Here is a 14,648-nt window from a genome sequence, read left to right on the forward strand (position 1 = left end):
TACTGTTGGCATTTATTATTACTTGTATGCCATGCAAATCTTTTATTTCATAATTTAAAAGCTTGAGAGTAGGAGTTATGTTCTTAGCATTATTGTTTCATATATATGGAATCTAGTATAGTATGATGAATGCCCAATAGTTTAATAAATATTATTTGTGGATGATGCAATCATGGATCTTTGGCCTACTGCAGTAACCCACATAATCCATCCTGATTATCTGGATCTCCAGGGAGTGAGAATCTAAACCTTCCATAAGTCATTTCTGTGTCTGCTGAAAGTGTCTTTCTAAGAACGGAGCATTTCAAGCTGGGCCATGGAAGCCTACACCTGTAATCCTAGCTACTTGGTATCTCGGTTCAAAGCCAACCTGGACAGAAATGTCCATGAGACTCTTTTCTCCAAATAATCACCAAAAATCTGAAAATGAAGTTGTGGCTCAAGTGGTAGAGATCTAGCCTTGAGTGAAAAGGCTCAGGGACAGTGCTACCAGACCTGAGTTCAAGCCCTAGTAACAAAGTAGAGGAAGAGAAAGAGGAGTAAGGAGGAGGAGGAGGAAGAAAAAGAGGAGGAGGTATTTAGAAGTATTGCATTGTAAATGCTGGACTCCCTGGAACTTCACAGATAGTCATTTAAATTATTAGAAAATTAACCTGCAATGAATGCGGGAGCTTGGGTGGGTACTGGCAGGGAAGCAAAATGGCAGAAGATGTTTCTTGCTTCTCAGAGGAAGTGTCATTATATACTCTTATTGGTAGTATTGTCCAATGTTAGTGGGATTTGACATGGAGAGTTGTCAGGAAATGGTAGATTTGAGGAGAAAGCAAGTCTGCCATTGGCTACCCAGCTCCCCGACCCCCACACCCAACTGACCAGAATTTCCTAAGTGACTCATTAGCTGGTTACCATTGAAGTACAATTCCCTGGGCTCTCTTGGCATGCCTCTCTCTCCTGTTGTCAGTTAACCTGAAAGTAAACTTCTGGCTAGACACATGCCATGTGCTCTTCTCCAATCATGGCTCATCAAAATTTGAAACTTGTCTTGTTTATTCTCTATCTGAATGCTTCCTCAAATCTAGCCTCAAATCTACTTACTCCAGTTTCATTTGTCTCCATCCTCCAGGAGTGGCCGGGAGCAGACCTTTTGCTTAGGTCCCCTGATCATAATGAACCTACTGCCTTTCCCACAGACCAGAACATGGGTGCAGGGTGATTGAAACCCACGACCTATGTCACAACCAGAGAGATGCACTCTTTCAAACTAGATTCTGCCAACCTAGTTTCCTGGAGGCAAAGCTTTGTTTCAGCCCTTCCAGTATAGATACCACAACAGTTCTACTTCCTCTAACCTGTTGTTTTTCATGCTAGTCCTATTTGGCCTCCAAGTCCTCCTTCCCTCTTCCTTTCTAAGTTTTCACTGATTTTTCAGTTCCTCCATCTGGGCATCAGTTCTTTCAACTCTAACCTAGATCCATTGGCTGAGTCTACTTGGGCCTGAAGGACTGCCAGCTTCCTTCATTAACTTTCTGTCACTCTAGCTTTGCAACTCCTAGGCAAGCATCTTCACACACATGTGCACACACCACAGAAGACATGCTCCAATCACTTGTTGCACAGCTAGGTTATGAAGATTCCTCTTCTACTTACAAGAGCTAACACTGATGCCATGGAGTATTCGTAGTAGAAGCAGCTCTTTTATCCTTACAGAAAGACTGCTCCAAGGAGGGCTATGATAAAAAGCTGGATAGCAAGTCAGATGCTGGTGGCTCATGCCTGTAAAACCTACTTACTCAAGAGGCTGAGATGTTAGAATTACAATTTGAAGCCAACTGGAGTAGAAAAGTCTGTGAGACTCTCATCTCTGATTAGCCCAAAAAAGCAGAACAAACAAACAAACAAAAACCCAGAAGTCAAAGTGTGGCTCAAATGGTAGAGTACCAGCCATGAACAAAAAAAGGGACAGTGCTAGGTTCTGAGTTCAAGCAAAAAGAAGAAAAATGCTTCATGGAATTAAAAGATTGGAGAACATGGGTAGCAGAAAGAGTGTGAGTCACAGTGATTTGTGAGTCTTTTAAAGACTGTCAACTCTTCTGGTTAGAACAAAGGCTCAGCACATTTGTTGTAGCATCTACTTCCTATTAGTCCCCACATGTCATCTATAGCTCTGCTGGAATCTGGTGTGATTTTGTTCAACTTGTATGTGGGTTATTGTATGAATGCTGAATCACAGGACTAAGGTGGAGGAAAATAATCTCCACATTAAAGAAACGAATCTTTTTTTGTTTGTTTGTTTTTGGCCAGTCCTGGGCCTTGGACTCAGGGCCTGAGCACTGTCCCTGGCTTCTTTTTGCTCAAGGCTAGCACTGTACCACTTAAGCCACAGCGCCGCTTCTGGCCGTTTTCTATATATATGGTGCTGGGGAATTGAACCCAGGGCTTCATGTATACAAGGCAAGCACTCTTGCCACTAGACCATATTCCCAGCCAGAAACTAATCTTTTATATGCATTTTTATCCCTCACATGTATACACACATATATTAGCAGAGTTTCTGTTCCATTGTCAGTCATTTCTTTAAAGCACAAGTTTTAAAGAAGCTTCAGGTAAAAAATTTGAATTCAAATCCAAAACTGTGTTGGGTGCCCATGGCTGACACCTATAATCCTAGCTACTCAGAAGGCTTAGACCTAAAGATCTAGGTTTGAAGCTAGCCCAGACAGGAAAATCTGAGAGGCTCTTATCTTCAATTAACCACCAAAAAGCCAGAAGTCAAAATATGTCTTAAGTGGTAGAAGACCAGCATTGAGTCTCAAGACCCTTAGTACTAGCATGCATGTGCAAGCACACACACGCACACATGCACACACACACACACATCCAAAGCTGGTTAGAACCTTAAATGTAATTCCTAATTCCTATTCTTCTTGGCATTTTCAAATTATTTGGCATATCAAAGTGAAAATAATGGAAAAAGCTATTAATAGGGGCTGGGGATATGGCCTAGTGGCAAGAGTGCCTGCTCATATACATGAGGCCCTGGGTTCGATTCCCCAGCACCACATATACAGAAAATGGTCAGAAGTGGCGCTGTGGCTCAAGTGGCAGAGTGCTAGCCTTGAGCAAAAAGAAGCCAGGGACAGTGCTCAGGCCCTGAGTCCAAGCCCCAGGACTGGCCAAAAAAAAAAAGCTATTAATAGTTTGGTCAAAGTTGGCCTTTGTTAAAAAAATTGCTCACACACTATAATATGCCTATTTCACATTACATTGGGTGAGGGTAGCTCGTTTAAGATGCTTACCAAAAAGAAACATGGGATTAGGTATATTTTTGAGATTTTTCCACTTTATAAAACAATGTTCTACTATGTGTTAATTTAGACTTGAAAGACTACTATGGCTATGGGGATGGATGGATCTTATTATTAATAATTTTAAAAGGTTAGAGGAAAAGGAATTCATCCATGTTTAGAATGTTTTTTAATGATACTATTTTAAGTACTGTTCAATATTTCTACACATGCACATGCATATGGTGGTGTAATTCATGTTACTGAATGGTGGTTGGAATGAGAGAAGGGGTTGGGGATTCTGCAGTGTTCTCTAAGTGCTATTCCCAGAGCTGAAACGTTCTTTAAATTTTTCTTTTATCTTAAAACTCCACAACATATTTTTGTTATGCTATAAAAAATATCTTACCAGCTGTACCCACACTTCCTTATGAATAAGTTGGCTCTTTCAAGCAAAAGCTATGTTTATAGTGCAAGTGGCTCACTCTTGTAATTCTGGCTACTTGGGAGACTAAGATCTGAAGATCATGGTTCAAAGCTAGCCCGGGCTGAATAGTCTATGGGATTCTTATCTCCAAATTGCCACAAAAAGCCAAAAGTGGAGCTGTGACTGGAATGGTAGAACACTAGCCTTTAGCACAAAAGTTCAGTGAAAGCACCCAGGCCCAGAGTTCAAGCTCTAGAACTGGCAAAAACAAAAAACAAAAACAAAAAAACCATAGCTCCTGTACTATGGACTTACCAGATTGAGGTAGTCAGCACTATGCTTATACACAGGTCAGTACTATTCTATTTTGTCAGTTTTAAAAGTAATAAACTTAAATTACATTCCAAATGATCCTGAAGTAAAGCTAGCCCACTATTTCAGGAATTATAATAATACATAATGTTGAGTGTCTACATGTACCTTGCACATGAATCAAGAAGCTCATGGTCTATGGTGGTCCAGCGAATAAGATACATCATAAATCAAACAATCACACAAATGCATGAAATACGGCTGTCACGTAGGACTGAGCTATGATGCATGGAAGAAACAGGATTCAGTTACAGCCTCACATCTATAACCCTAGCTACTAAGGAGGCTGAGATCTAAGGATCATGTTTCAAAAGCCAGCTATGGTAGAAAAGTCTATGAGACTTTTATTTCCACTTAACCAGCAAAAAGAAAGCCCAAAGTGAAGGTGTGGCTCAAATGGTACAGCCCCAGCTGTGAGTGGAAAAATTCAAGCAAGGGTAACAGGTCCTGAGTTCAAGCATTACTATTGGCACATGCAAAAACAAATTATATGAATAAGAAATATAGAAATTGCCAGGCGCCAGTGACTCATGCCTATAATCCTAGCTACTCAGGAGGCCTGAGATCTGAAGATCATATTTCAAAGCCAGTCCTGGAAGGAAAGTCCATGAGACACTTATCTCCAATTAACCACCAGAAAAGCAGAAATGGTGATGTGGTTCAAGTGGTAGAGCACTAGCATTGAGCAGAAGAGCTCAGGGACAGCACCTCGGCACAGAGAGTTTAAGCCCTATGACTGGGAAAAAAAAGAAAAAGAATAGAGTTGTTAGAACCTGGCATAGATGGTTCTTCCTATAATTTCAGCTACCCAGGAGGCTGAGAATGAGAGGATTGATGTATGAGGCCAGCTCGGGCAGGACAGTTTACAAAATCCCTTCTCAACCCATAACTGTGCACAGTTGTACACTGTTAATATCTCAGGCTATATGGGAGGCTAAGATTAATAGGACTGCAGTGCTAGGCCACACAGTTCAGGAAAATCCACAAGACTGTCTCCACAAGAGAAGTTGAATATGCTCTCTCAAGTCTTTCATCCTCAAAAGGACAGGAAGCCTAAAGTATAGGTAAATCCCAACTCAGGTGAATATGCTTCATCATGAAGTAAGACTCTAAGAACCTTAATGATCTGGGAATGTGGCTTAGTGGTAGAGTGCCTACCTAGCATGCATGAAGCCCTGGGTTCAATTCCTCAGTGCCACATAAACAGACAAAGCTGGAAGTGGTGCTGTGGCTTAAGTGGTAGAGTGCTAACCTTAAGCAAGAGAAGTTCAGGGACAGTGCCCAGGCCCTGAGTTCAAGCCCAAGGACTGGCAAAATAAAATAAAATAATAAGACGCTAGCCTTAAAATAACCAGCCATGAATCTGGCAGGAGGCATGGCTCAGTGGCATCCTGCCAGCCTGGCAAATAGAAAGCCCTGAGTACTCTCATTTCCACACAAGCATGTGCGCAGATGTGCACACACATGCACACATGTACACTTGGAGCATTGCTGATTAGCACTTCATGTTCAGGACAGATAGTTGTGAACAGATGGCAGGACAAAGTGTTGTCCTTCTAATTGCTTTCCTCGGATTGCTTTCCTTAGCTGTGTATTGATTGCTCACATCTGTACTCCTAGCACTCAGGCAGATGAGATCTGAGGATGGGGGTTCAAAGCCAGCCCGGGCAGGAAAGTCCATGAGACTCATTTCCAATTGACCACCACAAATCTGGAAGTGGAGCTGTGGCTCAAGTGGTAGAGTGCCAGCTTTGAGGGAAAAAGCTGAGGGACTGTACCGAAGCTCTGGGTTTAAGCCTCAGTACTGGCATGTGCACACACAGATATACAAACACACACAAAAGATTGCTTGTCTTTACAGCTGGGTTTCCTTATTGCAAAGCCGGGTCTTTAAAGTAGAGATTATGACCCAACATTAACTTTACTACAAAGTACACTTCCTCCTTGCTGGGGCGAGCTCTTCGCAAAGACTTTGAGATTTTTCATTTGGGGGAAGTGAGAATGAAAGTTTGCAAATCAATTTTCCCTGGAATAGAGTAATATTGAGTTTCATTGCTGTGCAATATTATCTTGGGCATCAGTTCCCAAATGGAATGTGGCATGAAAGTTAATCTTGCAGAGTTGCTCATGTGTGCAGCTGTGCATGGCACAAAAAATCCCCAGAGCCAACCTTCAGATTGCCAAACAGAATCAGTCCTCACAGACCTGTGCACACATACCTCAGGTGTGCTGAGGCATCACCAGGGGCAGGTCTCTGTGCCCCTTTCCTCACCTGAGAGCCTTCTCCCTCTCAGAGGACAGCAGTGTCTTCAGGGAAGATGGCGAGGGTTAGAGATTAGATCTATTTTGGGGGTGGTTCTGGGGGGGTGTTTGCCAGGCAGGTACTATACTAGCCAAGCCACTCCCCATGCTCAAGTACACAGATAATACTTTTAGAGCAGACATCAACGAACTGTAGTCTGCTCACTAGCTCTACCTCCTGCTACCAATTGTTCATGTTTGTTTGTTGGTGCCTGGACAGAGGCATGGACTCAGGCCCTGGGTGCTCTCAAATGGCATTTTTGCTGAAGGCTGGCACCCCATCACTTGAATCATAGCTCTACTTCTTGCTTTTTGGTGGTTGGAGATAAGACTTGACTGTTTAAGCTGAATCAAATCTTGATTCTGGGATCTTTGACTCCTGAGTAGCTAGGATTATATGTGTGAGCCACCAGTGTCTGGCAGTTAGTTTATATGATTCGAAATGACTGTGAAGGAAGAGGAAAACAAGAAAAAAAAGCCTAAAACAATTACCATCTGGCAGTAGACACATTACTGACCCAAGCTCAGAATCTTCATCCTTCCCCTGTCCTCACTTCTCTTTAATACTTGTTTATTCCTGCCCAGGCTGGCTTTGAACCTTGATCCTTGGATCTCAGCCTCCTGAGTAGCTAGGATTACAGGTAGGAACACCAGTACCAGCAGAGGCTGCCTTTTCTTCCTTTCTCTAGTCTCCTTCCCTGGGCTTCCACAGTGGGATTGAGCTGCCCCTTATCTCATTGTCTGGGGACAGATTTCTACAGGTTAGTGTTTCTGACAGACTAGGTAGCAATTGAGAAGCCTGTTGCTTTGGACCCCTTTTGATTCCAAGAGAGGCTTAACCAGACACCCGGACTCAGATTGTTAACCCATAATGTTGCCAGCCTACCAGCCCTTCATCAGCTCTGGCCCTCCCTTGGCAAGCTTGGATCATCTATTGTACATCCTGAACTTAAGCGCCTAGATAAAAATCCCATTGCAATGTTTACTAGAGGACCTTGGTCACTTAATGGGCATATCGTTTGGTTTCCTCAAATGAGAAGGAATAGTGAGAAGGAATCCCTACTTTGCTGGGCTGTGGTAAAGGTTAAGTTGTAAAATATCCAACAACGTGATAGCTCTGGGCTGGGCTTGGTAGTGTATGTCTGTAGTCTCAGCATTCAGGAGGCAGAAGTAGGAGGATCACTATATTGCCCTGATGGGCCATACAGTGTAAATGGGAGTTGGGCAGGGAGGAAAAGAGAAGAAGGAAAGAGAAGGGGGAAGGGCATTCTTCCTCTTGCTTGGTATGCTGTGGTTAAGCTGTGTCATGGCTGGTCTTGGCCTAGGTCCCTACTTCCTCAGGCTACTACAGCCAAGGTGAAGTGTAGCCCAGACCACCTCCTCAGGAAAGACAAAACTGCAAACATGCGAACTGTGCTCAAGAGCTTCCCAGTTCATATATTCTTTATGCCTTTTACCATACAGAATAATAAAAACTAAAAATATTTTTGACCTAGTATGGTGGCACTCAATAATCTCAGCACTTAAGAGGCTAAAGCAGGCTCAAGGGTTTGAGGCTAGCCTGAGCTACATAATGAGTGAGTTCTGTTTCAAAATAAAATAAAATCACATTTGTGGAGGTCATTCGCACCTGCACAAATGTGTGTGTGTGTGTGTGTGTGTGTGTGTGTGTGTGTGTGTGAGTGTGTGTGTGTTGGTACTATGGCTTGAACTCAGGACGTCATATTCTCATTTGGCTTTTTTGGCACTCTACTACTTGAACCATACATCTACTTCATCTTTTTGGTGGTTAATTTGAGATAAAAATCTCACAGAGTTGTCTGATATGTTGCCTTTGAACTATGACTTCAGATCACAGTAATTTCTGAGTAGCTAGAACTATAGACATGAGGTAAATGGCATAAGTAAAAAAAAAAGAGAGAGAGAGAGAAATCTTAGCAAGCTTAATTGATTGCCCTGAATGCCAAAAAAAATCAATTATTAAGAAACCATAGAAAACACTTTACCAGATATGAACACAATTTACCATACTGTTCCATAAATGCTAGCTTTGAAGGTACTTCTACAAACATGTTTATGGGTTTATAATATTTTTATAGTTTAACTTTATATTAAGTTTTTAGTATGGAAATGAGCATTGGAAATATCCAGATAGCCAATTTAGTGGGTGGTATTCCTAAATTTCTTTCTCTCTCTCTCTCTCTCTCTCTCTCTCTCTCTCTCTCTCTCTCTCTCTCTTTCTTCATACTAGTCCTGGGGCTTGAACTCAAGGCTTGGTCATTGTTCCTGAGCTTTGGTACTCGAGGCTAGTGTTATACCACTTTGACCCATAGCCTATAGTGCTATCTCAGCTTTCTAGTAATTAATTGGAGATAAGAATCTCATGGACTTTTCTATCTTGGCTGTCTTTGAACCTTAATCCTCAGATATCAGCCTCCTGAGTAGCTAGGATTAAAGGCATGAGCCACTAATGCCCAGCTCTGAATTTCTTTAATCTTTACTCCCAGAAGCAAGGATATGCCCCTTAAAATGTGCAACACGGTTTGGAAAAGGCTGCCATAAGAAAATCATGGTAGTTATAATGGCTATTGCCTAAGCAGAAGCTTTTGGGGAGGGGGGCATTCTTCCCAGATAGTAGTCTGTTCTCTGTGGGTGTAAACTCTATAAGGATTGGAGCCCCACCCAGAAAGAAAAATAATAAAATTTAGGATAAAATGAAATATCACAGAAATTAGTTGAGTCCAGTCATGTGTATCAACAATCTCATAGATGGGATGCAAAGTCACATTGTTCAGAAAATGATGCAATCAGGATCTGTGGCCAGAAAGTGGCAAGATCATACTCTAGAAGGCAAGAGCTTGGAGTTAAGGACAGCTCTGCCTGTTTCAGCAGCTTTAAGACAGGTTAAATTGAGCTCAGTTGTTTGTTTTCAGCCCACACCATCAGGACAATAGGTTACTTGGCCTGCTGGAGAGGCATCTACTGTGATGAGAATATTTCTATTGAAATGGATATGTTGAAATATAACCCCGATGGTGCTGGTAGTAATTAGTAGAGCTTGTCTAGGAGCCTCGTAAGTGGGATTAGCACCCTTATTAAAGAGACAAGAACAGGCTGGGCACCAGTGGCTCATGCCTGTAATCCTAGTTACTCAGAAGGTTGAGATCTAAGGAACATGGTTTGAAGCCAGACTAGGCAGGAAAGTCTGTGAGACTTGTAACTTCAATCAACCAGCAAAAAACCAGAAGTGGAGCTGGAGCTCAAGTGGTGAAATGCCAGTATACATTGTAAAAGCTAAGCGACAGCACCCAGGCCCTGGGTTTAAGCCCCAGTATCAGTGTAGAGCACGTGAACAAACACACTCACCCCACCCCCACCCAGAGGCATGAATGAATTTGTCTTTCCACCTGGTGAAGACACAGCAAGAAGACGCCATCTCTGATCACTTCACACCATTATGTGCCAATTCCTTCAACCTAGACTTCTCAGCCTCCAGAAATAGGATGAAGTCCATTTCTGTCATTAGCTGACTACTCAACTTATTTTGCAATGGCATTCTGAACTGAGATCGCCTCCCAGCTCTGTTGGGTTAGAAATGTTTCTTTAAAGTCTAAATTTCTTTTAGATTCAGGACAAAACAAAGCTAATAAAAGCGATAACACAAACTAAACCCGTAGTTCAGTTGTTACGTTTTGAAATTTTGTTTGATATTTTAGTTTGATATTTTAACCCTCTGTAATCCTTAAGATAATTTGACATTTAAGTCTTACCAAGTTAACTTTGCTCCTTGTCCTCCAACCTATGCTACAAGGGACTGGATCCAAGGCCTCACACATGTATGCAAGAAGGCTAACATTCCAGCCATGTACCAACCTTCTGTTTATATTTTTGGTTTTGAGATGGGAATCTCATTAACTTTTCCTGACCTGACTCCCAGCTTAGTATTTTCCTGCCTCTATCTCTTGAGTAGCAGGGATTACAGGTATGTAGCACCATACCCAGATAAATGTTAGCTTGTATTGGAAACTGTTGGTTTATGCCTATAATACTAGAAGCTCAGAGGCTGAGATCTGAGGATCATGACTAAAAGCCAGCCTCCACAGGAAAGTCCATGTGAGTCTTCTCTGAATTAACCTTCAAAAACCTGGAAACAGGGCTGGGAATGTGGCTTAGTGGTAGAGTGCTTGCCTAACACGTATGAAGCCCTGGGTTGGATTCCTCAGCACCACATAAACAGAAAGAGCTGGAAGTGGTGATGTGGCTGAAGTGTGCTAGAGTGCTAGCCTTGAGCAAAAAGAAGCTAGGGACAGTGCTCAGGCCCTGAGTTCAAGTCCTAGGACTGTCAGAAAAGAAAGAAGAAAGAGTTAGTTATCCTTGTAATATTAGTTCAAAACATTTAAATGAGAGTGGTAATTAAATTTGTAATTTTAGGTACAACGATAGAGTTTTATTGAAGTCACAAACATTTTGTATTCTTCAAGAATACTTAAAGATTCATATTTTATAATCACCTTATATTGATGAGCATTACTTGTGATTTCTTTATCTGTCCAGTAACTCAAATATTAAAGAAATAAAAGAATGGATGCATTAGATGTATAAATGCAGCTTAATAACCCAAGGGAATTTAATTAACCAAATTGCAAACATACTCTTTCAAGGGGCAGTTAGATTTATAAGTTGAATTTCAAAGCTTAAAGGGAAAACTACATTTTCAAAGTTGCAGTTAATGAAACTGAATGGCTATGGTCTTCTTTGCCCACAAAACAAGCATACTGCGCTGTACGTTGCGCACAAGTGTGGCAGGGGAGTTGGTGTGGGGTGGAAGAGGGGACACAGTCTTCCTTTCCTCATCAGGACACACAGGTAGAATCAAAGCCAGGAACAGAGGAAATCCAACTGATTGATTAGAACTTTGTATTCAATTAACATTTTTTAGATCCTAATTTAGTAAATATGGGCCATATAAATGTGATTAAAACGTACATCTCCTCAAGCAGTCCTGCCCCAATCCCCTTGCATTTCTCTGCTTCTCTCTTTCCCTCGCTTTCTGTTAAACAAATACTTGCAGCTTCCAGCCTTGTTCTTGTATAGCCCACTCTGCCATACCTTCAAAAGGCTTGAATTCAAATTCTTGCTTTTTTAAATTTGATTTTTGTACCGGTCCTGGTGTTTGAACTCAGAGTTAGGGTACTCTCTCTCTCTCTCTTTTTTAACTCCAGGATACTGCTCTATTGCTTAACCCATACCTGGAACTTCCAGCTCTCTTCCTCCTCCTCCTCCTCCTTGGCCTGGCTTTAAGCCCCTATCCTCAGATCTCAGCCTTCTGAGTAGCTAGGATTATAGGTGTGCGCCACCAGTGTCCAGTTATCTATTTGGTCTTATTAATTCAGTCTCTTCATTTATCAAACTAGGAAAACACACTGGGTGGGCCTGGGCAGAAAAATCCTTGAGACTCTTACCCCCAATTAACCACCAAAAAGTTGGACGTAGAACTGTGGCTCAAGTGGTAGAGCTCTAGTCTTGAACACAAAAGCTAAGGACCATGCCCAGGCCCTGAGTTCAAGCCTCAGGACTAGCACAAAAGAAAAGAACAATAATACCAACAACAACAACAAACCCTGGGAAATTACTATGTACCCTTTAGAGACTATATATTTGGTTTCTTCTGAAATCCTAACCTCCAATGATATGGTATCTGGAGCTAAGGCCTTTGGGAGGTAATTAGGCCATGGGGGTGGGGCTCCTGTGACAGCCTACTGGTCTGAAGAGGAGACAGGAAACAGCTTCCTTCCTCCATCTCTGCTCTGAACACACACAGCAAGAAGGCCCTCCCTCCCTGGTCTGCAACCCTGAGGAAAGAGGGCCCTCATTGGAACCTGACCATGCTGACATTTTCATGTTGAACTTGATGGCCCTCAGGGCTATGAGACATAAACATTTCTTTTTATTGGCATGTATTAAGTGGCACAGACTAGGGTGTTTGTTTTCTTTGTTTTTTGTTTTGGTGGCACTGGGGCTTGAACTCTGGGTTTGAACCTGCTTGCTAAGAAGGTGGTCTACCACTTGAGCCATGCCTCCCCCCCCCCCCCCAGCACGTTCATGCTTTAGTTATTTTTCTGATATGATCTTGCTTTTTATTCCGGGCAGGCCTCAGCTCTTCCTCCTTCCTCCTTATGTAGCTGGGATTACAGATGTGAACCAACACACTCAACTTGTTGGTTAAGATAGACTCTCGATAACCTTTTGCCCAGACTGGGCTTGTACTGTGACTCTGTCAATCTCTACCTCTTGAGCAGCTGGGATTTCAAGCACAAGCCAGAATGCCCTACTTGGTATTTTCTTCTTTTTGCAACCCTTTTGCAACTAAAGATATTAAAACTTATTTTATTTTTTTAAATTAAATTTTATTGACAAGGTGTTGTGCAAAGGGGGTACAGTTACATAAGGCAATGAAGACATATCTGTGATATCTTACACCCTCATTTTTTTCCCTTCCCTAGATCACGTAGGCATATGTACAATATCCAGTGTATCAAAATCATATACAGTAACCACGTAGGGTATGCCACAGGAAATTCACTTAGAACTTTAAAGATAACGTCAACAGTAGAATCCTCCTTTGTCTTTGGTATTTTTGTTACAACAGACTGAACTAAGATATTTCCTTTTCAGGCTGTTGAGAAACTTAGAGGCAACAAATAAAATACTTTGAAAAGTGCCTTGTGACACACCTAATAGATAGCAGCAACTGACATTACCTATGGTCTGCATCAATGAACTTGCTGCTAGAATGTGACCTTATGTTGACCTTTGATGCTATACTTAGGTTAGGTTTAATGTCAAGCACTCCCAGCACTGGTAATAAAAGAAAGCTTAGGCTGGCCACAGGTAGCTCATGACAGTAATCTTAGCTGCTCAGGAGACTTGAAATCTGAAGATGAAGGTTCAAAGCCAGCCTTTGCAGGAAAGACTCTTGTCTCCAATTAACCACCAAAATGCCAGTGGTGTACAGGACTCTTGGCATTCACATACAGCTAGACCAAAGGAGGATACTCTTAGGAGAGGAACACAAAGATGCAATGCCTGTGTGCATCTGATCATATAAAATAATATTTATCGAAGCCAGGTGCTGGTGCCTCAAGCCTTTAATCCTCCCTACTCAGGAGGCTGAGACCTGAGGATTGTGGTTCAAAGCCAGCCGGGGCAGGAAAGTCCATGAGACTCTTATCTCCAATAAACTACTCAGAAAAAGCCAGAAGTGTCACTGTGGCTCAAGTAGTGCAGTAGCCTTATGCACAGAGCCCAGTCCCTGAGGTCAAGCCCCAGAACTGGCAAACAAACAAACAAACAATAAATAAATGTTTGTCACAACGAACTCCAGGAAATGGAAGCAAGTTTTTTTTTCATTGTTGCTGTTTGTGTTTTCTTTTCTTTCTATCTTGTTTGTTCATTTATCTGGTCCTTGGGGAAGTAAGGGGGGGATGGGTAGGGAGCACAGAAATGGAGGGACAAAGAGTGAACAAATACTTACTAGATACTGTTGAAATTAAATGTTACAACTTATGGGTGCAATGGGAGGCAGAAATTGGGAGAGAGCCAAGGAAGGGTGACACTGTCCCAAAAGAAATGTGCTTTTTACCTGACATGTAGCCCTTTGTGCATCACCTTTATAATAACAACAAAAAGGAAAACATGGGCTGGGAATGTGGCTTGGTTTTGCTTATCATGTGTGAAGCCTTGGGTTAGATTCCTCAGTACCAAATAAACAGAAAAGCCAGAAATGGTGCTGTGGCTCAAGTGGTAGAGTGCTAGTCTTGAGCAAAAGAAGCTCAGGGACAGAGCCTAGGCCTTGAGTTCAAGCCCCAGGACTGGCAGAAAAAAAAGCAAACTGACCACAAAAAAAAAGCCAGTGAAAGCAAAATGACCACACACACACACACACACAAAAAAGCCAGTGGTTAGAGCTGTAGAGCTGTAGTTCAAGTGGCAAATCACTAGCCCGAAAACAAAACAAAATAAAAAACAAACTAGGTCCTAGTCCAAAGCCCAAGTCCTGAGTTTAAGCCACAGCACTGGCACAAAAACAAAAGCAAGCCTCCCTCCCCTCCCCCAACAACAAAAACCTTCCAGTAGATTGTCTTTGTGTCATGCTTGCCAACCAGCATTTGTTTTTCTTCCCAGAATGCATTGCTTTCATTTCAATTCCTTAGTACTTAATATTCACTCTTCCTGGAGTGTTTGTTTTTCTGATTTGCACATTC

This window comes from Perognathus longimembris, chromosome 5 (assembly GCF_023159225.1).
Source record: "Perognathus longimembris pacificus isolate PPM17 chromosome 5, ASM2315922v1, whole genome shotgun sequence".
Classification (NCBI taxonomy): Eukaryota; Metazoa; Chordata; class Mammalia; order Rodentia; family Heteromyidae; genus Perognathus; species Perognathus longimembris.